At 44.1% G+C, this 24,359-nt stretch overlaps 1 protein-coding gene across 5 annotated transcripts in view; it reads left to right on the forward strand.

Annotated features, from left to right (window-relative positions):
• The window catches only part of EVA1A (eva-1 homolog A, regulator of programmed cell death), a 158,264-nt gene that overhangs the window by 89,922 nt on the left and 43,983 nt on the right, over window positions 1-24,359 (forward strand). The window contains exon 1 of one of the 5 annotated variants that reach the window (XM_027641178.1): window positions 2,887-3,133. The exons of 2 other annotated variants lie outside the window; for them this stretch is intronic. The gene's annotated coding sequence lies outside the window, so the exon portion shown is untranslated. Of the gene's footprint in view, window positions 1-2,886; window positions 3,228-24,359 lie in introns of those variants that run through there. 2 more of the 5 variants (XM_027641181.1, XM_027641182.1) reach the window with 2 other exon arrangements.

Genomic DNA, 24,359 nt, shown 5'->3' on the forward strand with positions numbered 1-24,359 from the left:
CCTGGTTATCCTAATCTGCATCATGGGCTGTTCACTGACTTCAGTGGGCCACACTGGAGTATGTCAGGTTTTGGAGCCGATTGGTTTTTTGAGCTGGTTGAGCAAACAGATCTGCAAGATGTCTTCCTGACAGTACATGAGCTCTGATCTGAAAGGAGACACAGCCTCAGACATCTGTTTTAAGGACACAACTATTCTGATATTATTTGAACTCAATACAAGGCTCTGTTTATATTTCTTTGATTAATTGAAAATAACCTCTCGTTAAGGGTGTGACAATCGATACCTTACGATTGTGCTCAAGTCATTCACAGGAGTGAAAAAAATACACCAAAGGTTAGGCAGGTCAAAGCCCTTGTTTGGATCAAAGCATATGTTGAACACTGTATAAATGCCAAATCTTAAAGTGTTTTGTATTTAAGGTTGAAGTTTGGAGTAAAATGATACTATAACAATAAATCCCTAATTCAGCTTGTTAGCTTGCTACTGAATTCACAAAGGCACAGCAAAGACAGAGATGGTTCTGATGGAACAACTTCATAGGAGTCCAAGTGTGTTAAAAATTTACAGCATAACTGAGGTAATACCACATTCAGTTCTGGTAGGCACATTTCAAAAAGGACTTTAATGCAATGGAAATGGATCTTGAAAGAGTGACAGGCACGATTTTGTGGTTTGTCCATAAATCTCTCTTACTGTGAGAGACTAAAAAAGCTCAGCTATTTTTATTTATTGAGGACAAGGTTACAAGATGACTTTGTGGTTTTGTAAGGTTGAGCTTACAAGGTGAGGGAGCAGCAGGCTCCAGTTTCCACTCAGAGCTGCATGGCTTGGGTACTTTCAACCAAAATATTTGATTGAAAGCTATGCCTGGGCTTGAAATATTCCTGCTCTTCTTAGGGTAAACTGAGGTTGGGCTGTACCTTGGTAGGCTGCAGCTTTCTCTGCTTATGCTTGATCTGCAGCTTTCTGGAGTGACTGATGAATGATGGCCAGGGTTGAGGGTAGAGAGTGAGACCAGACAAATGCAGATGAAAAAAGCAGCTTTTTTTCTTGACAGCGTGATACCCACTGAAATAGCTTATCTGAGATGGCTCATCCTTCCCTGAAAGCCTTTGATTCAGGCTGGGATATCTCCTTGAACCATGTGCCATAATTTGTAATGACTCAGGTGTGGTTTTGGGACACCAGTCTGTGGCTTCAGCTACGCAGGTGATCAGACCAGGTGACTGAAATGATTAAATAAGTCATCTCACCTGGCTTTACAATATACCTATTAAATAGGAATATCTAAAATTTCTGATTTTAATAGGGATATTATATTCCTATAAAACTAATTGGGAAATAACGAGGTCTCAGGGAGGCCCTCTTTAGCCTGAGAAAGCTCAGTTTTTGAAAAAAAAATATAAATCTCTCACCACTTTCAAATTTGTGACCAGAATGACTATGCTCATATTCTCTTTCCAGGAAAGAGTTGAGTCTGAGCTTAGACTTGGGTTTCAACTGTCCCTAGAGTTTACTGTATCTGGTAGGACATCTTTAAGCAGGATGAGGAGTGATACACCTTTTTCCAAGTGAAAAGTTTCCATTTGACCTGCTACTCAGTCTACAGTCTGGACATCTCATCTACCTTTCTTCAGTGGTGTGGGCATCAAATCAGGAAGACAAGAGGATCCCTCAGAAAGTCCTATCAAAGGGTTTATGGCACTGCCTACTGCAATGGCAGGTGGGATTTACAAAGAGCCTAAAGACAAGCTAGGTCTGGGCTGCCTGTGAGGACACATATTTTGGGGGTTATGTCTAAAGTATGCTTTAAAAATGCCACTCAGTTCAATAGTTGTTGTTCCCTTGTACCCTGTATGTAGAGAGGTGTTCAGAGGATTTGCCTTGCTGGAAGGTTAGAGTGGATATTAGGAAAATATCCTAATAGATTAGGAATAATGCTATTAGACAATCCACTAGATTGGATATCATGAAAAATTTCATTACTGAAATGCTGGTCAGGCATTGGAACAGGTTGCCTGGGGACATGGTAGAGTCATTATCCTTTAAAGTGTTAAAAATTGTGTGGATGTGGTAGTTGGGGCTATGACTTAGTGGTGAACATGGTGCTGCTTGTTGGATTCAGTGATCTTTGAGGTCTTTTTCAACCTTAATGACTTTATGACACTGTGATTCTGAAGTATCCATCCAATTCTATTCAATTAAGGCAGTTTCTTGCATCCTTCACAGCAAAGGTTTGACTACATGCGCAGCGTGATTTTCTTCGTCTGTGGGTCGTGCCATTGTCACATCTTGCCAGTACCTGGGCTGCCACTTGCCTTGTCCCCGAGGCGTGTGGAGCCGTGTGCTCCTCACCAGGCTGGGCACAGGACCACAAGCAGCCCTGGCCCATCATCTCCTCCGCTGTCCCCTTGTACTGGGAGCCGCAGCCCCAGGTAGAATGTCCGGGCTCTTGCCGGCAGTAGCTGCCCCACAGAACGCAGGGAGGGGGACCTTGCTCCAGCTTGCTGCCCTCGGGCACACGACGGAGCATTCGAGGAGCTTAGAAAAGTCAGAAAACTGCTGAAAATGGCATTTTGCTCTCAATGTCTAACATCATCACACCACTCCTGCTCAAATAAATAAACTCTGATGGGAATCCCCCCCGTCCCCCTTTCATTCCTTGCTTTAATAAAACTTGTCACAGCGATGTTTTCTTTTCCAGTCAGCAGATTTTTACGCTGGTTAATGAGGGGGAAAAATTTCTCTCTTCCTTCCCCCCCCCCCCCCCCCTTGCCTCCCCCTTCTTTCATGTCAGGGGCCAAGTTTGGATTGGAGCCTGGTGAAGTTTCTGTGTCATTTCCTGTTGCTGCCCTGCTCGACACTCGCTCCCGCGCTCGCTCCGCTCTCCAATCCTCCCGCAGACGCACAGGGCGCCCGCCCTCCCGACCGCCGGCTTTTGGGGAGGATGTGAGAGGGCTGAGGCAAACCTCACGCTCCCGCCTGTCACGGAGCATTCCTGCTCTCACCGTCCCCACGGGCTCAGCTCCCGACCCCGCTGCTGGGAACGCCAAGAAAGCGAGCGCTGGAACAACTTTCTCCTCTCCAGGCAGCTCGCTGTACTTCCCAGGCTGCTGGGGAACCTGAGGCGGTGAGAGCAAAAACATTCTTCTCTTGCAAACTTCGCCACCGACGCCGTGGTCCTGTCCATGCAGGTCGGGATGCTGGCGTTGGGTGTTTCGGAGGTGGGTGGGCGACGGGCTGCGGTGCGGGAGGGACGGGAAGGGACGGGAGCCCGGCGTGCGCCTCACTCCCCAGGAGAGCTCAGCATCTGCGAGATGATACTGTTTTTGCAGACTCTGGTGAGTTGATGTGACTGATGGAAAAAAGAGCTGTTTAAGGGAGGGAGAAAGCAGCGTGGGGCTGTACAGAAACTGGGCAGGCAGTGAGTGAAGGTGAGGGAAAGAGCAGGAGCTGCTCAGCGTTTTCTCTTACGTGCTTGCCTTTTAGCTTCAGTTTAGCGTTCACAGGTTTTTCCCAGGACTGGCTTGCGGCAGCATTCACGGGGTTTGTGAGTGTGTACGGTCCCGGTGATTGCTTTTCTGATCAGAAAGAGCTGATACTTGCTGGAATTTGTGTTACACTTGCTCAGAGGAGTGGGCACAAATCAGCTGGCATCCGTAAAATCCTGCATGTGATGCCTTTCCTCTGCCATTGCCTTATTTGCTCGCTGAACACACATATATGTATTTGGTAGGAAAATGACACAAATGCTTGTGCTTTAAAGTGGAGCAACTGTGACTTCATGTACTATTTCTGTCATTCCTGACTCGTTCAGTCTTGACTGTTTCTTGGACAAACAAGGCGTAACAAACTGACGGATAAATCCTGAAGCATGTGCTGGAGCCAGTTCCCGGAGCTTTCAGAGTTAAAGGCTTTCTTGAACTCACTGACACAGGGCAGTAAATCTCAATGTGTCAGTAAATGACGGGGGAAAAAAGCACTTGCAGAGCATTACACACCGGCAGATAGAGTCTGTGCTGCACAAGCCCAGGTCTTCACAGGCAGGATTAGCTCCCAACACCTCCAGCTACTCAGCAGCGTTTAGAAAGGTCAATTATATGTACAATATTTACCAGCTAATTATAAGTGAGGGAATAAAAGCCTTGGAGTTGGCCCCGGGAAAAATAATCCTAAGGCTTTGTGTACAGTGTGTTTACCTCCAAGTCACTGCTCAATTCGTGTTGCTCCCTTAACTCCCCCTCGTTTTATGCTAATTTTGAAGTAGAGTCCTCTGTTCCCACCTCCCTAGAGGGAATGTGGTGGAAGAAGGTACAAGATGGGAACGTAGGAAGGGGGCTTTGGGCTCACCCTGGGCACAGCCGTCCTTCTCCCCAGCCTCTAAGAGGCACATTCTCCCATGGCTGGGGAAAGTTCAAGCTCCCCGACCAGCCTTGGCATCCCTTGTCTTGCTGCTATGAGCAATGGGGGACCCAGGAGACGTTGCTGACAGCTTTACCTGGAGCTGGTTTCTAAGTAAAAACTCAGTTTGTTTCACAGTTCTTGTATGAAAGCCTTTTTTTTAAAATGGAGTTGAGTAGGAAATCCTTTTTTGTGTCTTCCCATCTCCCAGACTCTTTTCAAGTGCTTTGCTACTTCTTACTGATTTATTAAAAAGTATTCACTTTCAGTATTCATACAGCTGGCTTATATGTGCACTATTGAGTTGGTCTTGAGGGTCTGTGCTACCACACTGGTGATACACGTTAGTTAGTCTCAGATGACCTTTGGGTGTTACTGGGATTTAGGAAGGGCCAGGACGCTCCAAAAGGCAGTTTGGATTCGGGGACCTTGTTTGAGAGTGTAAGAGAGTTTAATAATACATAGGCATAGGGCTGTGCCAGTTGGCTTCAGGGCTGAAGAATGGGCTCTGGCATGGGTTAGTTTACTAGCAGAGACATAGCCAAGAGAATAATGAGCTCATGTAACAGAGGGAGGAGAGAAGCTGTAGTAGGAGTTGCTCTCAGCACCTCTTAGGAGCCTAAGAAACAGTATTTTTATCTAGAGGTGTGCTCTGTATTTCTTGATATGAAAGGAAATGGTGTGACAAACTGGCATTTTTTAAGGGATCCAGTAGTCAAGTCAGCTCTGAGGTGAATGGTATCATTGCCTGCACAAGGGGACTGAGGGGCTAACTGTGCTTCAGGGGCTGCTTTGGGTGCTTGAAGGGAGACTGGAACTGAAGTTCTTAGAAATCCACCCATATATATGTCTATACAGGTGTTGAGAGATGAGCCTTTGTCTCAAATGTGGTTTTTGGGAGTCTGTTTCTAAACTATCCTAAAACTTTACCTATGGGAGTTATAGTTGGAGATGAACATAATTTCATCCTTTTTTTTTTTGGATTTAAATGTGAACACACTTCACTTTAAGATGGCATCACTCCACTGATTTCAGTGAAGTTACTCCTGATTATTTATGACAGTGGAGGGCAGGTAAGAATCAGCCCCTTAATCCTATTTTTTTTCTACCACATGCAAAGGAGAAAGCAAGATGAGAAAAACCCACTCAGGATGAGATCATGACAGGAACTGAAGGGTTTCGAATACCACCAAGACTTTTTTGGATTTCTGACTTGCCCTAAATCTCAGCTTTTTCTTCTGTTAATGGAGACTTGTTCTATGTAAAAGCAAATGCTGGGTCCCTGCTTTTACATAGAACTGCTGTAAAAGCAAAGACAGGTCCCCATCCCATTCCTCTCCTTGTGTGAGCGTGTTCTCCACACCACATGGTGCTCGTGTAGCCTTGACAGATGAGTCAAGGAATGGCAATTCCAGTTCTGCTCCTTACCTTGGGAAAGTGCTCTGGAGCCCAACAGACTTTACTGTCTGGAAATATTTCCTGTTGCACAACATAAATTGTCTGTTTCAGTTTAATCCTGTTGTCTTAGATTACCTCACCAAAGTACTACCTTGAGCAAAGCCTCTCTCTACGGCCACTCCACTACAGTGGCGGAACCAGTATTGTGAGAGGCTGCAGGTTGTGAAGATTCTGCAAGAAGGTGGGATGAGCACGTGCTTCCCTTCCCCCTTTCCCTGTCTTGCACAAGGGCAGGGTGAACAAGTCCGGCTTTGTAACAGTGGGTTTGTGCTAATTCTAGACCCTGAGCCAGATCCCTCTGCAGCTCCAGAAGCCCATGATGGCCACTGAGACCACCAGGAGAGATCTCTCATCGTTAGTGACTTCTCATGGCTCTGGTGGTCCTTTTCTCTGAGCTGCTTCAGTGCTTGAGCTTGGCTCCTTGTTCTGCCTGAGGCTGCTCCAAGGATGTGCTACTGCTGCCACCGAGCCATCAGCAGCATGTTGCCTGCCATCAGCTTTGGTTTCTGATGGAATTCTCCCAGGGAACAGCAGCAGCATTTGGGGTAGCCTTGGCCCACTAATGCTTGTGGGTTCTTCCTAGCTCCCTGTGCTTCCCTGTCTCCCCAGGCTGAGGCAGACACACTGTGTTCATCTGCTTTGCTCATGCTGCAGCTCCAGCTCCAGTTCTTGTGGTATTTAAATGCTGATGCACAAATCAAGGTAACATTTACACGCTCTAGTGAGTCTTCAGCTCGCCTGCACAAATCTCCTGTTTTCCTTCTTCTAATGCAGTGCCACTACCTGAGGACAGTGCTGCCTCCTTGCTCCGGGGAGCTGCTGATCCCTGCTCTGTTTATGGGACATTGCCATAGCAATGAGGATGTGTAGTGAGGATGGTCAGGATCAACCAGACTGTATCGCTGCTGCTGGCCAAACGTAGCCAAAAAGGTGCCTGCCTCCTCCCCTCCCCAAACAGAACCCTGTTTCCTTTGGCTATTTTTAAACATGCTTGCTGCTGGAGCCTGAAGTTCACTATCAGTCTGAGCACTGCCACTGTGAGACTCACAGCTGTTTAAAGCAGGTTATTGTGGGGATAGGAAGGACAGTTTTTGTTCTTCTGTCCGCTGGCTTGGAGCTGCCTGATGTGATGGTGGTTGTGGCAGTCCCTTGCTTCCCAGTAAATTGGCTAAGGGCACAGAATTGCTCAAAGCCAGGGGCTTTGCCTTCTTCCTCCCAACTTTTGAAGTGGAACTGGTGAGAAGGAGGTGAGAGGCCTCTGTAGCCCATCAGCAATTCCCTCAGTCATGCTCTCCCTCCCTGGAAGTGTTATTTTTGGTTAATTCATACAAGTCTGGGCCTCCTTGGTCTATCCTGTGGGAGGAAGCTCGAGGCTGGAATTTTGTAATAAAAGCCAGATTTTTCTGTGGAGGCAGAGTGGAGGAGGCCACTCCTGTTGCTTCTCCAGTTCTTGTTAGTTCTTGATCTACCTAATTTGGTGATTGTGAGAGCTTTCCTTTCCCTGCTGAGAATAAATTTGGCCTTTGAGGAAGGTCAGTGTTGTGGTGTTCACCCTAAGATACTTGATTTCTGCAGAGCTGCTAGCGGGAATCACAGCTCAAGCTGTTTGGACCTCATCTTCCTGACGGAAATTCCCAGCAGTTTACTGGGGATGAATCTCTGAGTGTATCTCAGGCCATTGCAGAACCATGGCATTGCTAAAAACAAGGAATCTTCTTCCAGTGTCCTTGGCCAGAGTTAGTTTGCTCTTAAGCTGAGGAGCACAGAACAGTCTGTCCCTTTTCACACAAGCAGCAGCTGATTTTCACTGGAGCGAACACGTCTTTGTACCTGCAGTTTGGAGAGTTCTCAGAGGTGTTCTGTGGTTATGAAAAAAACACAGATCTGGCCTCTGATTTCTTCTGTGACCACAGTATTTCAGCGTTCTCTCTTCCACTGACCATTGGCAATGGAAAGACCACCATTCTGTCTTTGAAGTGGGTTTTTTTTCTATAGGGACTGGTGCAGTGGAAATTGTCATAGTTTAAATATGCAGGCTGTACCTTAAATATATGCAGGGAGCTTGCTAATTAAATCTGAGTTTCCTTCTTGGTCATCAGACACCATACTAAGGCTGGAGATCGCAGCTGAAGCTGATTTCTCATCCTCACTGGTACTTGACACACTACCTGTAAGACAGTCTTCTGGCATTTCCCAGCTGGATGTAATTCACGAACTTAATAAAATCTATCTTGTGCTCCTTTTATTTTACTAGTTTCTGTGATTCCCCTCTGACATAGCCTAAATTATGCTTGGATTACTTTTTTTTTCTTCTTTTTTAATGCTTCCATGGACTTGTATAGTCTTCAGAGATTTATTTTTCTTTAATGAAATCAGCCTCATTTTCCTGGCTAGTGTACTGCATGAATGTCACATTTAAATATGTGCTTTCAAGTCCAGTCCTTTCCATCAGATATATTACACATAAATGTATTTACCCTACATTTGCCTGTGTTAAGCTGCAGTGATGATTTACTATATCAATGACTATGGAACACTCCACTTCCTCTGACTCCTGTTTTGTTGTTTCTCTTTGTTTACTATCCACAATCTCTGATTTTTTTGAATAATTCGCAGATTGTAAACTGAAATTTCTTAAATCTTTTCCTCTGGTTACAATTAGATTAATATGTATTTAGTAGATTTAGATTACAGAGCAAGTACAAAAAGCTCTCCTGAGAGCCATGATGCCATGAATGTCACAGCAGTGTGTGGTGCCAGGTGCCAGATGTACACAGGAGTAAAAGGGTAAAGATATGCCTGAAGTGTAGGAAAGATCCCTTATCCCTCTTCCACAAGCAGGAGGTGGAAGCAGAGAGTGATCACCTGCCGGTGACCAGTCCTTCTTCCTTCCTTTCTTTTTCTTGAACAGTTCTATAAGTGTTTTCTTTCTCTGCTCCAACTCAGAGGTCAGAAGGGTGCTCTTCAGCCTGCTAAGGAGGCTTGAACAGCACTGAGCCTGCAAGATTTGGGTATGAGATTTGGTCAGCAGGAGTCTAAATAGCTTTCAGTCTTATTGTTTAAACATGCAAAATTGGGAATTCCCTCTATTCTGTTTGCTTACTTGAAGAAGCCTAGTCTAGGCAAACCTACCAGGCATGCTAATGCTTCCTGACAAACTCCATCAAAACAGGGGTTCTATGTAGTGACAGTTAACAGTGGCAGCAGAAACCCTTCCCAGAGAAAGAGAAGTACACTGTGGCCTTATCCTCCATCTTCAGCTTGTGCTTCTCTGCGTGGTTCTGCATCACCTGTCCTTCAGGTGGATGCCGTGCCAGGCGGTGCATATCTCATGCTCCACTAGTGAGAACTTCCAGATGATATTTAGGAAAGGCTTCTGTGCCATTTCAGCCAGCTTCTGAGAGTAGCAAGCCAGGAGGTAGCTGCCTATTCAGATATATCCCTGGGCTCAGTGTTTCCAGCTGGCTGGCTCTCAGCAGTTCCTCTCTGGGTACAAGGGAACACCTAATTGCCCTACACAGACACCCTGTCTCCCTGGACCTGCATGTACTCTCACAGGTTCTGAGTCACTCAGAAATTTGGTGCTCTCCTGACTTGTGTTGAATGCCTTAACACTTGAGATAGTTGCTCCAGGTCACACTGGTAGGTGGGGTGGCTCCGGGTTTGTTATTGTGACACACAGGTAAGCCTTTCATTAAATGTGGCCTCAAGTCAACTTTTCACAGCTCAGGTTTTGCAGGTGCAAAGGACAGGCTACAATCCCAAGAAGGATTGCTGGCCTTAATCACTACTTGCAAAACATTGTGCAAGGCAGTGCCTGTTGTTGTTCCTAAGAGAAGTGATGCATGTTAGAAGGGGATCATATGGCTATCATGCTATGCAATCTGGCTTTAGTTTCCAGCAACACTAAATACTTGCTGATTCTGCCCAGACCTTGCCTGTTCTGTAGTTTTCTAGAGTTGTTTCTGAGGCAGGAGCTTACTTGCAGTAAAAAAAAAAAGAGAAAAAGTATGCATCAGTGCCTTCGTTTGCTCTCTGCACAGCTTTGACTGTGCAGCTGGCTGCCAAGCATCACACAGCAAGGCAGAGCAGTGCTTGTGAATCACCATGGAACAACATCAGACGAGCCCAGCAGAACCATGTGATTTTAGGCAGGGCTCAAGAATTTTGTTCCTTTAGCTTCAACCCAGGGGGCAAATTTGTTCATTTTCTTGGCATTGCAACAATGGTAAAGTCTCTGCACCCATTTACCCTGAACCAGTACGGTTTGTTCTCTGAAACATTTGCTGTTCCAATTTTGTGTGATAAAAGCAGTTAAAGGAAAGGTGGAGGTTTTGTGGGACCAATTTTCAGGTACACTAAGCTGCTTTTACCCCCTCCTGAGTATATAAAATATCCTTAAAGCAAGTGTAAGTGATGCTGTCAAACTAGTCCAAGTGGATTCCAGAATCAGACAAGTAGGTTCCCTACCCTGAAGTGAGTATGTTTTGCAAACATTTGTGGGGAGATGGATGTCAAACTGTGAATCGTCATCTGTACCTCTGAGACAGGTGCTTAGGACAAAGTGCTGATGTCTGGTGGCCACAATGGATGTTTGGAGGGAAATTTTAGGAAGGTCGAAGCACCTGTGTCTGTAGACGCTGAGTGCTCCAGGTGTTCATCTTTCCCATGCACTTGACACATGCAGGTTGCAGAGCCTTATCTGAGTGGGTACCAGTACGCTTGGACTAAAATCATGGAACCATAGAAACGTGAAGTTTGGAAAAGACCTCTAAGTTCATGGAGTCCAACCATTAACCCAGCACCACCATGTTCACCCCTTATCCGTGTCCCTAAGCATCGCATCTACACAATTTGAATACTTCCAGGGATCGTTATTCCACCAGTTCCCCAGGCAGCCTGTTCTAATGCTTGACCACAAATCATGTGATATAGATGGTAAAGTTCCAGAACCTATGCTCGTGTCTTGAAATGTTCATTACTATAAAACTCACTACCGCAGAAATACCACAAGAGCTTTCACGACCTTTGATTCTTTCACCTCATGGAAGAGGTCATATAGTTTGAATCAGCTTGGAGATAAAATAAAAGCATACAGCAACCAGCAAAAGACAACGTGAACTGGAAGGAATGAAGATATTTTCTAAAAAATAAAGGAATGCAGGCAAAGATATGAAGAAAACCACCTACTTGAGACAAGCACCCTGGAAAAGTGAACATAAAACTTCTTGTACTACCTTTCCATGTCTCTTGGACAGCCTAGAGTTATTTCACAAAAGCACAGCTTGAAGCAGGCACCCTAAATTATATCCCTATTGCAGTGGCTCCTTGGGACCTAATGTGCCCCACAGAACCACTATGGATTTGGGGAGGAGATTAAGTAATGCTGGAAGAGCAAAGATGCTTATGTCCTCCACCAGTTCAACATCTATGACACAAGGAAGGTCATCTTATCCAATTGTAAGATGGGGGTCCTACCTCAAAGCTGTCTATCAGAGGGTTTCATTCCTTTTTGCTTGTGACACGCTGGAAAAATGAGAAGTTCTATGTGACTGCTTTGAGTTAATAATGAGGGAAGGGTGAAAAGAATCCTCATGACTTTCTGTTGTACATGTTGCTTGAGAAAACACGTGCTGTCCATGGCGAGACCTCACAGCACGCTGTTTCTTAAAGCATATATGCAAAGTTTGAAACTGGAGGTTTTGTTGACCCTGGAAGAAAAAGCAGTTTCAAACAGGAGCTCAGGAAAAAAATCTCCCCTTTCATCCATATTTGCTTTTGCTTTACTGATGAATGGATGCAGCTTGCCTGTGTTGTGGTTTTGTCCTGTTTATCTCCATATATTTTATTTCTGGGCAATTATAGTTTCAAGACCTGGTCTCAAGGTAGGCAGCTGAGGAGCTGCATCATCTCTTCCATCCTCTCTTTCACTCAATTTCTGATTTTTGGGATTTTCTTTTGAGCAGAAATATTGTGATGGATACTGTAAGGACTAGATGACTACATGGAAAATGTGAACTTCCACTGGCGTGTGAACATTTGTCTACAGAAAACAGCCTGATTATTTCAATCTGAAAAATCAGTTTGGGCCATAAGGACCTTCAGATTAACAACTCATAGTATGGGAAAACTTAAAATAAAATCTCCATATCTTTTAAGGGAATAAGTTCTACCTTGATGTTTCCATTGAACTGTGTGACTTAGAGAAGTATGGAGTAAGCCTGCTCAGAAATCCTCAGGAAGAGCCATGGGCTGCTTGAAGGTGTCTGTGGGGTTGTTTCCTGCCTTGTCCATGGATGGGTCATGGATTCAGCTGTGGCATTGCCGTGGTGCAATATACAGTGAGAAGTCCTTTCTGTAAGGTTCAGAGGAGAAGGAGAAGAAGTCAGTGCTAAGGCAGGATGCACTTTTTTGTGGGGAAACATCTGTGATCTCTTGTTCCTTCTTTTAAGTATTTTATCTATCACTCTGTAGAGTCTAGTACTGTAGGACGAGACCAAATTGTTCCATTTGACTTCAGTTTTTTTTGACCCCTTCAGTCTGAACATCAGGCTCATCAGAGCTGCTGTTTACCAGGAGGCACTGTAGAAAAATTCTAGCATGCATTTATTTAAATTACATCTAATATATTGTGAAGGATAGACAGCATAGCGTAGCTATAGTGGTGTTTCCAAAGAGCATCCTTGGCAAGAAAATGGAGAGGAAAGAAAGATTCATTACATGTGCCTGTGTTATTGCCCCTAGAACAGGATCAAAGTTATGAAAAGAAAGTCTGTTTTTGTTTCTCCACAGACTTCCCAGGGTCTACATTTCAAGGCTATCATCAACCAGATTTTGTACATTTACATTTGTTCAAAATAGTTTCCAGGCGGTGAGTAATTAGTGGTTAGAAATGGCTTGCAGTTTGGTGATAATTTGATTAAGTGAAATCCTTAGGAAAATGAGCTTTCCAGGTCTTTTGGGTTTCCCTGCTTCACCTGCGGACCACAACTCTTTACCCACCCAATCTCAGGAGACATCTCCTTTATCTCCTGCAGTTCAGTAAGGAACAAATGAATGCTAGTCAGGAAAGATAGGAGGATGCCTCCAGCCAGAATGAGCAGCAGGAAAAGACATTAACTCAAAAAAAAATGCCACTTTAACATTTTTCCAGAAGAACTTAAAATGCAGTAATTATATCCCTCTTCCCAAGAACTCCATGTACTCTAGTTCTTTGGAATTAATTAATCTGTAAGTCTGAAGCATTCTGCAAACAAATGAAGGTTACCCGTACCTGTACATTTCCATGATGGCCAAGGAGGCAGCAAAGGAAAGGGGGAAAATAAAAATAAAGAGGTAAATTTTCAAAGTTTACATGGTTTTTTATATATGTATAAATGAAAATAATTTTGTAATGTTGTGCAAGCTAGGATATGGACTTTTTTAAAGTAAGATGTTGAAGTGGTGTAAGAGTATCACTTGACCTGTCAGTCCTTTCTAATAGAAAGACCATCTTGTGTCTTGCTTTTTCATTTGGAAGTGGGAACAGCGTAAGATGGAGTTAAGTATTTAAGTACATTGTTTTATAAAAAAAACTTTTGCTTTACCCATTTACTTCAGGAAATTTTGATTTGAAATATTGATTTAAAAAAAGGATGATGTCTTTCTGCATTCCTGTAAAATTGTGGATATGTGCCTGTCATAGTCGCTGACTCACATGTTTTCAGCTGGTGGGAGTGGATTTACAAATGTTTGGACTTAGAAACACACACATGGATTTGCAAATAGTTGCTTGAAGTGGTTTTGAAGATCTCCTTGTGATAATGACATATTGTTCCTGCTTCCAAACCATAGGCACTTACCTTAGGTAACAGAAGGAGAGAAACAGTCTCACTTTCCTTGCTCTCTGCAACTACCTGAAAGAAGGGTGTAGCCAAGTGGGGATTGGTCTGTTCTCCCAAGTAAAAAGTGACAGGACAAGAGGAAATGGCCTCAAGTTGCACCAGGTGAGGTTTAAATTGGATATTAGGAAAAATTTCTTCACAGAGAGGGTGGTCAAGCATTGGAACAGAGTGCCCAGGGAAGTGGTGGAGTCACCATCCCTGGAGAGATTTAATAAACGTGAAGATGTGGCACTTAGTGATGTGGTTTAGTGGTGGACTAGGCAGTGCTGGGTTAATGGTTGGACTCTATGATCTTGGAGGACTTTCCTAAGTTAAATGATTCTATGATTCCTTGTGTCCTGGAGACTTTTCCAGCACTTGGCAAGCCAGCACGGTCCTGCATGTAGCACCCATCACTGGTCACCTTCTCACATCCTTCTGGACACTGTCTCACAAAGTAGGCAGACCCAGCTGTTTTCACAGGTACGTAAATGAAAGGTGAGACCAATCAGTCCATCTTCCTGGATAATGGCAGCCACAGACTTTCCTTGAATTAACTCCCAATGCAATTACTGCAGGCATCCCACCTCTGCTTTTCAAGTGGTACCATTCTTGGCAGTGCTATTTCCAGCACTGCCAGCAGCTGATGTAGGTACAGCCTTTACTGTCTCTCCTTTTGGCCCTGTATCCCTTTGAAGTAGCATATGTGACATTAGTGGTCCATGTATCCTTGCTAGAGACCCCCTGAGCTGCACTAGATTCTCTCAGGGAGTACATCCAACTTCATTTGCAGAACCCATGTGTGAAGAACACGTGAGGTCCCTCAGGAAGATTTTCAGTCTAAACCTATTTAAAACTTTATATGGAAAAAGAAAACTCTGAAAGTCCGCACTCAGCAATTTTGTATGCATGAGGCTTGGTTAATTCACCTTGAAAGAGGCCTTTAGGAGAACTTGCAAATTCCTGATGCATTTGGGATAGGACATGGGTGAGTGCACAAGAGCAGCACCATATAAACAGAAAACATTGCAGCAGCCTGGTGAGGAGGTCATGGGACCCGTGGGGCTGGCGGTGTTGCCAAGTGGATCGGTTTGCGCTGCGGCCACTTTTTCTTACAGATGGGATAAAAGTAAGATAGATTAAGTATATCCAAGAAAAAATAGTTTTGCAAAGGCTCGAGCAGGCTGCCAATGTCAGCAAAGGGAGGCAGTAATGTAAGCAAACTTCAGAGAAGCAAAGCTGCAGAGCATCCTGCCGGAGTGAGCAGAGGGGACTGGCTCTGCACGCCGGCTGGATGTGGGGTGAGGGGCTGGCCAGGTGATTTGGTTGCCTTGTACCTTCTGTGTTTACCAAGGCAAATCCCAATTGAGGGGGAAGTTTTTCTTTAGCTGATAAATATTCCTACCTCTACACGGAAATTTTTTCCCACTTCTGTGACTCTCTATTAACTTCTGCCATGTCGAGTCATTCAGGCTGATAGGTAGGTGCTGAGTTCCCTGAAGAAACCTGGAGCTCCCTGTCACTGCTGTTAATGTCTGTTCTGCTCCTCCAGAGGTAGATCTACACTTGGCTTTCATCTTGCACCCCGTTTTCCATCAGATTCTAAGGAATGGCCAGTTTAGGCAAGGTAAGGAACTGTTCGCTTAAACTGGATCTTGTATCAGAGAGAGAGCATCAATGACTCAGCTGTCAGTGCTCTCTGGTGAGCCCGAAGCTGCAGTTCTGATGTCTGATGGAGCAGAAGCAGGTGGAGTATCAGGGTTTTGCAGGGCTCAGATGAGCAGTAGTTACTGCTTCTTGGTGGCTCTGTAGTAACTGGCTGTGAGTTTGGTCTCAGGCAGTGGCAGACTATCTGCCTTCAGCTGTGAACATGGCTTCCTGTAGGTTTCTGCTTCTCCTTTCCTTTTTTTGGAGAGTTACTGTAACTGGGTCAAAGCTAATGGTGTAAGGGCCTCCATACATCAAGTCTTCAAGGGGGTGATGCATAGAAAAACCTCTTACCTGGCAATAAGAAGGGGAGACTCTTATAAATGTATATATGTGTATGAAGGTGGAGTGTCCGAGGATGGTGCCAAGCAATAGGACAAGAAGCAGAAGCTGATGCACAGGAAGTTCCACCTGAACATGAGGAACAACTTCTTCACTGTGCAGGTGACCAAGCACTGGAACAGGTGACCCAGAGAGGATGTGAAGTCTCCCTCACTGGAGATATTCGAGAACCATCTGGACATAATCCTGTGCCATGTGCTCCAGGATGACCTTGCCTGAGCAGGGAGGTTGGACCAGATGACTTATCGCAGTCCCTTCCAACCTGACCCGTCCTGTGATTCTGAGACCGAATCTGAAATGGTGCTTCTCTGTTTTGGCAATAGTTACCCTGCTTTGAAGAAATCTAAACAGAGGGGCATGGCCAGAGGGAATGGAGGCTGGAGGATGTCATTCTCCAGTAAGGAACAGTTATTTATTGGGTCTGGAGTAGTTACTTCAGACAGGTTTTTAAATGCACTTAATTTAGACAGAAAAAAATCCTGCTGAAAGGGGGGTTGGGAAAGTGTAGGGAACATTCTGGGGATAAACATCTGCCTCTTTTTGGTTAACAACCATATTTATTGCATTAAAACAAATACCACTATCTGACCCAGAGAGCTTGTGGAAGGAGGCCAGAAAATAAACTGTGTTGCTACTGATGAGATAATGGTTCAGAAAAAAAAAATGACAGTGCTAAAAAAAACCTGAGTCAAAAAGCTGTTTCTCATTTCTTTTTTATGTTGCTCTGAAAATTAAGACAAGTGTAGTTTTTTCAGCTTAGCTTTGCTTTTTAGCTGGTGGGCTTTGCACTTGGCCTAAGAGAATTTTAACTTTTCTTTCCCATGTTATTTGAGAACCACATTAGAAACATGTCTGCATAGCAAAGTTCACTCCCGCCATGCATTAGGGCCGGGGGCTTGATGCTCTTTGTATAAGAAAGAGTAACCAAATACAAAAATTGTGTCAAGACTTTTGGATGGGCAGGAGGGAGGTGGATCTAGGCGTTCTGGTTAACCCTCTTCTTTAGAGCTGTGTCCATCTGTCTGGATCTGTGGAAGCAATACCACTGATGCCAACGCAGTGATCCCTCTGTCTGCCTGGCCAGCCACACTGGGTATGATGCAATTTCCTTTGTTTCTTTACTGGGAGATTAAAGAAGCTGTTTCTTCTCCCTTTTCCTTGTAGATAATTTATTGTTTCTGTATTTAACAACTTTTTGTATTTGAAAGTTTCCTGCAGATGGATTAGGAGCAAATGCAAGCATTACAATGACAGCATTTTCAAGGCAAGTATCTACAGTATAGGCTACCTGTTCTCTGATCCCCCTATTGTATACACTGGGATTTGTGTATATATACTGTCTGTCATTTCAAAGGCAGCTTTGGCTAATGGGGATTTTGTTTACTATAGTAAAGTTAAGAGTGAACTCAAATGTCTTTCTGGTAGCTTTGGGTAAATTCAGTGGAGACATTACCTACCTGAAGGGAGATGGAAGTCGATCTCTTCTCCCAGGTAGTGAGGAAATGGCCTCAAGTCACACCAGATGAGGTTTAGATTGAATATTATGGAATGTTTCTTCACTAAAAGGGTGGTCAGGTGTTGTAACAGACTTCCAGGGAAGTTGTGGATTCACTATCCCTGGAAGTGTGAAAAAGTTCGTAGATGTATCACTTAGGGACTGGTTTTACTAGTGGACTTGGCAGAGCTGAATTAACTGTTGGACTCAATGATCTCAGAGGTCTTTTCCAACGTTAATGATCCTGTGATAAAGAACTGCTTCAAAAATTTCAGAATTCTTCTCCTCTTGGTGCTTGGCCCATTGGTAACATATGAGCTCTCAAAAAAGTGGGACATTGCTCCTTGTCACCAAGTTTTGAATCCAGGGGACCCTCTTATCCAGAAGCTTCTTTTACCTCTCTCGTAAGCAGTAGATGGCATCTGCCACAATGAGTTAGCAGCGTTATGGAAGGATTTACATTAATAAGACATTGAGCTGGAGATTTGGCTGAGTTGTTAGCTCCAGCCCACTTGCTGTAGGGGCCAGATGTAAATCCATAAGGTCTCTCAGGGCTATGCTGTCTTAGCACATGCCATCCCATCCCCTTGGAGCTGACCCTGCAGCTGTGGGTTTAGCTGTGCTGCTGAGATGACTGTGAGCAGTGGTTGGGTCCTCACAGGGCCCAGTTTCAATCCTGACACCGTGGGGAACTTGTTGCATAGTGTGGCTGTTCTTTCAGGACACAGCTAACTACAGCTATTGATTTATTTTCATTGTTAAGCACAGGAGTAGCATGAGGGAATACAGATCTGTCAACTTTGCAGCAAGTTGCAGAGATCACTTTGTGGCAAGTTTGTGTTGCTCCCATATTTCCAGTTGTCCCATTTTCTCAGATGTACAAGACTTCCCTGAATCTGAAATTCTGACCTTAAGCTTTTCAAGGTCTGTTTCTTTCTGGAACAGTTCTAATGGATGTTTTGGATTTTTTTTCCTAAGCAAAAGTCTGCATGGGAATGCTCCATATATGAAGCCCCATAAGGGCTTGCAAAGCTCCTTCTTTGAACACATGGACACTTCCCTCTGTGGTAGGGCAAAGAGTGATATGCAGGGTTTAGCACCCAAAATAAGCCTCCGTTTGGGGTGGGAAGGCACTTCAAATCTGTCAGACACAGATTTTAGGGGTTCCCTCTGGTGGAAAGGTGAACCCACATCTAGTGGCTGTTCACAACCCTGCAAAGAACACATCCTTTGTAACAGACACCTTTTTTCTTCCTCCTCAAATACAGGGTTGCTTTACTTAACTTGATTTACAACTCCATCAACCAAACTCTATTAATACATTTTCCCAGTAAAGACATAGCTAGTCTCTGCCAAGAAGTTTTCTTTTTTTTCTTCTTGTTCATGTAGTTTAACTCTATTGCTTAACGGGAGAAACTAAGCAGCAAATAGAGTTCCTGGCCCCAGCATGAGTTACTGTTTGCTTAGCCCTGTCAGCTGTGTGATTTTTCACACATCTCCTGGACCAAGTGTTACTGGCAAAATGTTTATGTACAAAATGAACCGATGTCACGTACCTTCTCTGTCCGCTGGAGAAGGTCCAGTCCCACTCACTCACCTTTTACTAAAAGCTTTCCAGAGAGAGCTGCAGAGCTAGTGGCATGGTGGCATATAGAGAACAGAAGGAGTTAAATGCCAAGTTTTGCTGCAGAGATTTTCCTCGTCAGGACCATGAAAAATGGAAACACAGAGACTGACTAAATGGGTCTGATGATACTGGACTGTGAGCAGGTTTTAAACTCCCAATCTCCCCAGCACACCATTTAGCCCTCAGTCTCCTGAGTTATACAGCATTACACAACCCTCTTAAATGGGCCAATTATTTCTCTATGCAAGAGTGACTCAGAGAGATTTTCCTGTCTGTTGCCTATGAAATATATATTTAATTTTCTTCAAGAAAGCCCATTTTTATTTGCAATTTGAGTGAAATCAATATTCCAAAATGGCATTTCAATAAAATCAACGTTGTAAAGTAAACAGGGTAATGAGAAGAAAAGTGCTGTAAATAGATTTTCAAATGTCAGACAGTTGATATATATTTTCAACTATATAACTTGACTTCACAGCGATATATATGGGAGACTGATAGTGGGTGAACAAGAACCACGGAAGGAGACAAATGATCTGAAGCTGCCTATGTTTTTCTCCTTAGCTATGGCAGCCTGCAGGCATGTGGGGTGGAAGGGGGAGGACAAGTATTGTTTTTATCATAGAATCATAGAATGGTTTGAGTTGGAAGGGACCTTTAAAGGTCATCTACTCCAACTACCCTGCAATGAGCAGGGACATCTTCAGCTAGATCTGGTTGCTCAGAGCCCTGTCTAATTTCACCTTGAATGTTTCCAGAGATGGGGCATCCACCGCCTCGCTGTACCAGTGTTTTATCATCCTCATTGTAAAAAAAAGAAAGGCTGAAAAAGGGCAATTTTACACTGTACTTAGAGTCTTTAATGTTTCAGGGAGTCACCACCTGAATTCTTTACCTCAGCAGTGGAATGCAGAGGGGTTAAAGGAAGAAGAGGGCGTTAAGGAAGAGCTGTGGGGGTCATTACAGGAGTCAGTACTGTTGAAGCCAATGGTCCTGGAATTGCCATCTCTTCTATGCCTGCAAATCTCCCCCCCTTTACCTAGCCTTTCACATGCTGCACAAAGGAGTCCCTCTTGCTTTTCCCAGAATTGTACTCTGTGTTTCTGCTCTGCTGAGCAGTGGCCACGTTCCAAGCAGCAGCAGCTGCATTTTTACACTCTTGTATTGGAACAGGACTTGCATGGTTCGAATTGTCACTTGCAGTCACCCTCAGCAGAAACCCTTGTGATTAGAAACTTGTGAGATCATTCCTGCAGCTTGAGAAGAGGGTTTGGCATCTCTCTGGGGAGAAGAACAACTGGAAGACTGAAGAAATTTTATGCACCCAGATGTGAAAGCTGACGCAAAGGAAGCAAGTGTAGAAGTGCCATGTTAGCCCAAAATGGCTTTGAGGAGGTGCAAGAATAGCAAACAATGCTATATATATTTTGTGCTTTCTTAATCACAGAATCCCTCCCTAAAATGTGATCCTGATTTCCCAGGGGTATTGTAAGAGTCAAAGCTGGTTGGTTTGCAGGTTGGAGAGGTGTGAATGGGCCTAATTCACCTTTCTAAAGCTTTCTAAATTAATTGCTGTTATTTTGATTGGAAAGTTTGAGAACAATTTAACATGAATGAAAGAAGCTTACAAGAAAGTAATTGAGTTAATAATATGTTTGAGGGGAGAATTGAAATATGATTTCAAAATGGTTAAAGAAAAAAAAAAGACAAGATGTGGAGGCTGAGAATTAATACAACCAGCATCTCCTGTCCTTGGAGAACTGGTAGGCAGGGATGAGACCTTTGGTGGATGAAGAGAGCATTGCTTGGGGCCTGGAGTTCTCCATCCTAATGCATTTTTCAGGCTTTTCAAGTCACTACCTGAGCATGCATTTTTGAGAGTGGGAAGCTTCTCCTCCATGGGTGAGTGATCTGGGGGGTCGGTGTGTCTGTGCTGTGACATCCAGCAATGGGCTGAGCTTGGCTGAGCTGATGTTTGTTACCTCGCTGTTTTTAGCTGGGTGTTCTGGATTTCTGAACAATGGTGATTTTTTAATTTGGGAAACTGCTGTTAACATTACCTTGAAAGTGGGCTTGGGCATTTTCTAGATATGGGAAGCAGATGTGGTGCCGTCACACTTTGCTGCCAGGAGTCCAAGGTAAGACTTAGACCTCCCAAACTTTGCTGTTGTTTTTTCTTAATCCAGGAAATTCAGCTGGCATCTTTCTTATTCCTGCTGGTTAGAGAGACTTAGAGCTTTCATTAGATGCTGGATTTTGATCTTAGCTAATAAAAAGAAAAGCAAAATCACACTCGCAGTCTGGCAGGGGGATTGAATATTTGTGCAGTACGAAAGGTCCTCTCAGGTGCAGCTTGTGCTATGTGGTTTGTGTAGTGCTCAGCAAGGCCCTGTCAGTGCTGAGGTTTCCTGTTGCTCATGGAATTCTTTTACTATTACTTTTCTTTTTTGTCTTGCTTTGTAGAATTTGATCCCTGCTTTAAATTATGTCTCTGGTAACGTGTGTGCTTTGATTATTGCAATGTGCCTTGCTGAACAGGGATCATTCCCTTCCTCATTCTCAATTTGCTTCACCTTCACTCCTAACTTTACTTTCTGGAGAAAGGAAAGGTTTGTTTTCCTTTGGGATTGCCAGAGATGATGGTCTTTGATTTCCATGTCCGTGGCCTGAAATGGTTCTCAAATCCAGCCTGTCATATTGAAATGATTTACTTCTTTCATTATTCAAATCTCCCCGTTATTCCTTGCCAGTTCTGTGTGCGAGAATGTTCATTCCTGCATTTACCAGGGCTTTCTGCATCTGACTGGACTGGCAGGTTCACATCTGTCTTTCATAAGGAGAATTTTGTAGACAAGAACTCCCTGGGAAGGGATTAAGGTTTTTTTAGTTGTTGTTGTTGTTTTTCCTGAGTTTGTCACTGCTGAGAGCGTGCTAAATGCTGTGCAGGAGACACACCAGGACAAACTCATGCCCTTTGAGGGGATGGATGCCATTGTCTCTTTGTCCATCATCACCTATATTACAATTTATGTTAATGAAATGAAATGATCCATCAGGTCTGGGATCGCATAGGCAATGTGGGGTGGAGCAAGGAAGAGGCTTTGCCAGCTTTAGTTTACTCTGACACTGATTTGCTTTGGTGGCCTTGGGCAAGTCAATGTCAAACTTCCATGTTTTGGCTTTCTCACTCGTGAAAGGTAAGTGCTATACTGGTTTTACAACATTGATGGTGTTTATGAGAGTTAATTAGTTGGTGTTTGAGGCACAGTAGTTTTACATAGGAGTTATTCACTGAGTTCTTGGTCCCTTTGCTCCGGAGGGTGTTAATTGTTGTATGCTTATGGGATGGTCCTGATGAGAGGAGGGTAAAGGCATATGGAGTTGAGTGTGTGATTAACAAAACAAGCCCGAGGTAGATTTCCCAGGTGAGAAATTGAGTTGCTGTTGGCTGCTGGCTTTCTTTTTAGCATGTATTCCCAAAAAGGCCCCAGCGCAGGAAGCACCCCCTGATGAATCCCATCCTTCATCTATCTTGGAGCTTTCAGGACTGCTCACTTGCTTTCAGAAGTTCTCAGCCATGTAAGGGCAGGAAGGACCTGAAATTCCCTCTCTCTCCTATCTGTGTGGCCAGGTGAGGAAGTCAGGAACGTAATTTCATGCACCATAAATACTAATAATTCCAGGTACTTAGGATTCGAGCCTGCACATTACTGTGGTGTGAGCTCTCTCCCCTGGCTGCAGTTGGTGTAATCACACTTAGGACCTGTTTGTCTTGGCGGAGCTGCCCTTATGAATGAGGTAACTTTGGAAAAGACATTCCTTCACTCATGGCAAATAGCTAAAAATATCTGAACTTCCACAGGCCTGGGGAGGAGAGAAGGAGTCGGGGTAAAGCACAGAGCATGGACCTCTGGAGATGCAATTTTGAGCTCTGTAAAGGGCTGAGCAGGTGCTGCAGGTCCCTGCCACCCTGCCACACCACCTTTGTGGACCAGGCATTACCATGGAGTTTGTCATAGTGCTCAAAATGCTTTGCTGAATTTAGCCACTCGGAGCAGACAAGTTACAGCAAATGACCTCTATCTTTGCTGAAACCCCTGTTTTGCTTCTCAGTGACTTACATATTGAGCGTACAAGAGTGATACAAGAGCTCTGCAAATAGCTGTGAGAGTGTCCTGGACAGTGCTTTGGGATAGAGTACACAGCATTCTTGTTAACCAAAGATGAATTGAAGATTAATGTGATTTTCTTTTGCCCTTTAAAATTAAATTTAAGCAGCCTTCCTTTTTGCTGATAGAAGAGATGCTGGTAAAGGCTTAAAGTTAGGACTGTTGAACTATCTGGATATGCAGGGATGCTGTAGTGTGAACTTACCGAAGACTGATAGTTGCCTTTCATGTGTGTGTGACTGTGTACAAAAAAGCTTTTCAAAATGAAACAAAAAGGGCATAATTTCACAACTTGAAGGAAGCTAATGAAGTGATACAGTTATGCCTCTCCCTGAAGATCTGTCCTCAAGCCTTCTCAGACGAAGCAAAGGGCCTCAGGTAGTTTATTATGCAGTGAGAGTTCCTGCTGCCGCTTTTCCTGTGCAGCTGGAACCCCAGCCCTGGGTGTTTTCATGTGTCCAAGCATGTGCTTACTTAGAGGCACTTCATAAATCACATTTGGAAAGTGCCTTTTTGTGTGTATGTGTTTTGTTTGGTTTTGTTTTAGAATTTGGCAATAAACAACTCAACTAAGAGAAAAATCAAACCTGGGATTGGTTCATTCACCAGCTCTGGGGGAAGGGGGGCTTCCAGAGATCAACATATTTATAAGTGTGCAGTAGTTGGATTGGGTGTATTGGCTACTTTTTTGGCAATGCTGATGTTGCTTGATTATTAAGAATGATTCTATATTATTTATGTCACTCATCTGAGGTTGCTGTATCTCTGCAGATGTGCCCTAAAGCAGGGAAGCAGAGCACAGGCAGTGCAGCCAGACTGCTTAAGTTTTATTGGAAAGCACTGCTTTCATTGTAAGAACAGCTTTTTACAGCCAGCCAGCTCTGTCTGTCCTTGTTTTCATTCCAGGAATGCAAGGGGCTGGGGAGAACGAGAAGCAGGGAAATGCAACTTTGATTGAAACTCAGGGGAGCATGAAAGAGAGCAGAAAGGAAAGCAAGAAAACCATAAAAATACTGTAGTAGGGGCCAGTGAAAGCATGACACAGTCCTGAGAGCATGACAGGGCTGTAGGAGCTGTAGCTCCTCTTTTCTCATTATACTTTTGGACTCTTGCTATGAAGACTCCTCCAGCCAGTAACTGCACGAAATAGATTGGAGAATTTGGTTCTTTTGGAAGTCCAAGGGAACATGAATATGGTTTCACTTGTTTCCTCCTATAGTGCTGCAATGGGAAAGGCTGTACCTGTCTATGAGAGCAACTTACAAGTCCCACTCACTGTCATTAAAAAGCTTTGT

The sequence above is a fragment of the Corapipo altera genome, unplaced genomic scaffold (genome assembly GCF_003945725.1).
Source record: "Corapipo altera isolate COAL_440 unplaced genomic scaffold, ASM394572v1 46, whole genome shotgun sequence".
NCBI lineage: Eukaryota > Metazoa > Chordata > Aves > Passeriformes > Pipridae > Corapipo > Corapipo altera.